This window comes from Haliotis rubra, unplaced genomic scaffold (assembly GCF_003918875.1).
Source record: "Haliotis rubra isolate DU_JTF1 unplaced genomic scaffold, ASM391887v1 Scf2155, whole genome shotgun sequence".
NCBI lineage: Eukaryota > Metazoa > Mollusca > Gastropoda > Lepetellida > Haliotidae > Haliotis > Haliotis rubra.
The window spans coordinates 12,997-15,446 of record NW_025766176.1 but is presented as its reverse complement, the minus strand read 5'-3'; the positions used below and the strand labels follow the sequence as shown (position 1 = coordinate 15,446).

Genomic DNA, 2,450 nt, shown 5'->3' with positions numbered 1-2,450 from the left:
TCTTACGGCGATAATCTTACCAAAGATCTAGAATATTTTATTTTATTTTTATTGTTCCATATTTCATGTACAGAAGATCTAGAATATCGTTTCCCATTTTATTACCGTACAACGGTTCCCTAATTGTTTAAAACATGATGTGAAGCTTAATGTCTCTCAATCACAGACTCACCGGGTCAGACGGTGTGCCCTCACTTAGCCAGATTCCGTCAAAACCGGTCTCTCATATAGCCAGAGTGGGATTTGGCTGACTAGGGTTAGTGTTTTGATAAAACCTAGTCAAGATGAGCCATAGTCTGTATCAACAAAATGCTCGATTAGTGAGAATAGTGAAATGTGTATCAAAGTGAGATAAGTTGTACATTGGTATTTTATTATTTGATTTTTGGGAGGATTTGAGGAAATGCTCAGTTGGTGTTATTAGTGACATTTGTATTTAAGCGAGATACATTGATTGAAGAACTCACACTTATACAATCACCAAGTGAATTCAAGAATAAGATTACATTTTATTGTAATACTTCATTTGGGTTCGATATCAACATTGGAAACATGTTCTGTCAAATATTCCACTGCAGACTCCGATTAGAATGTAATGATTTAAATGCCCATAAAGTAATTAGATTTATATCCGATAACCCATCATGTTGTTGTGGTGCAGGGGCGGTGGGTAGCCTAGTGGTTAAAGCGTTGGCTCGTCACGCCGAAGACCAGGGTTCGATTCCCCACATGGGTACAATGTGTGAAGCCCATTTTGGTGTCCCCGCCGTGATATTGCTGGAATATTGCTAAAAGCGGCGTAAAAATAAACTCAGTCAGTCAGTCAGTCAGTTGTGCTGCCTTTGAGGACACCCTTCATTATTTTATTATATGTCCCAACTATGATGGTACAAGAAACGATTGGTATGTAACCAAGAATTACCTAGATCTATAAATCATGATATTATCAAATCAGTACATAACTTTATTATCACTTCAAAAAGATTTAATCAATCTTATGTTTTCATCTGACCCTTTGCAGAATAAATATGTTTAAACCGAATTTTCATGTTACAAACATACGCACACACACTTGTATACTTCTTAAATAGTGTCGCATTGTAGATATAGACTATAGCCCTAGAACAAAGGCTCACGCTTCAGTGGCTAATTATCAGGTTCGCATCTATCACCTTGCCATAGAGCAATGTTGTCTTAACAAGACCTTTGTGATTGGACTCTGGCCAAGTGAGAGTGAACCCAGACGCCCAGATCCAGTAGCCCAGTCCCCGTGTCCGTCACGGTCGAGGGAGCAGGGGCTGACCAGCTTGCAGCTTGGTTTCGTAATTAGACTGATCGCAAGAAACAGATAGACAATAGCTTATTAAGTCTCACCTCATAACAGTAAGACACGGGTAACATATTAAAATACAAAATAAAAAGTAATGAACCACTCTATGCAGAGTTATGAGAGACCATAGACATTATATACTAAAATACTTTAAATACGTAGAATGTTTTACCATGTTTATGAGTTAATGCTTTTAGATATACACATGTGAATATATACATATTGGCATACAAGGAATACCACAGATTAGAGCTCAAGTATAAAATATTATCTTACCTTCATGGAAAATACTTTAATTTCATTGGTCAATGGCGCTTAACAAGTTTCCGTGTCACCCCTCCCAGGAGGGTGACAACTGGAAAAAATATTACCCGCTGCCACGGTAACCGCCAAGCTCTCCGCCGAGAAGCTGAAGCGCTAACAATCGTACGACGTCATAATATGACGCATGCCGTGCCCGGAGTTCGAAAACCGTTCGATCAAGTGTTTTTGTGTTCACTTTGTACAGATTTATTTTGCCGACTTTCACTGCTTTATTTAAGCTATTTTATACAATGAGTGGTTTGTTTGCACACTCAGCTTAAACCTGATTAAATTTTTTTATAGCAGTTCTAAGCTTGTCAGAATATGTTTCACTGATTTTAAAAATCCAGTCGAGAGGCAGACGCCTACTGGCTCGGGTGACACTGCTAAAAAGAGGCGAACATCAACTGTTGATTAACACATGTTTTAAACAACGCTGAATGCAAATGACTATATGTAATCTACTTGGCAACTACTATATCAATCAATCAATCAATCAGTTAATTGCATGAAGGCCAGAGGCCCATATACAGAATAAATATGTATGATATGTACAACATATACAACATGCGACACACACGTTACATTGAATCTCTTCTCAATATAAGCGCGTGATAAATAAATAGAGCTACCTTATATTGTAATAGGGATGCTGTACATGAAAGTATTGAATACGGTTTTGTAGCATTAATATTTGATTGTAGCCATTGTGGAAAATACAGTTGCCTTTAAATCATTATATGCAGGACAAAGAAATAGAAAGTGTAATTCATTCTCTACAGTATTACAAAATGGACAGAACCTTTGTGGGATTTTA

At 37.4% G+C, this 2,450-nt stretch overlaps 1 long non-coding RNA gene across 1 annotated transcript; it reads left to right on the top strand.

Annotated features, from left to right (window-relative positions):
- The first annotated feature begins 435 nt into the window (after window positions 1-435).
- LOC124276929 lies at window positions 436-1,038 on the top strand. Its single transcript, XR_006898695.1, has 2 exons — window positions 436-649; window positions 832-1,038. It is a non-coding gene; the product is annotated as an uncharacterized LOC124276929 (long non-coding RNA).
- Window positions 1,039-2,450: the final 1,412 nt, after the last annotated feature.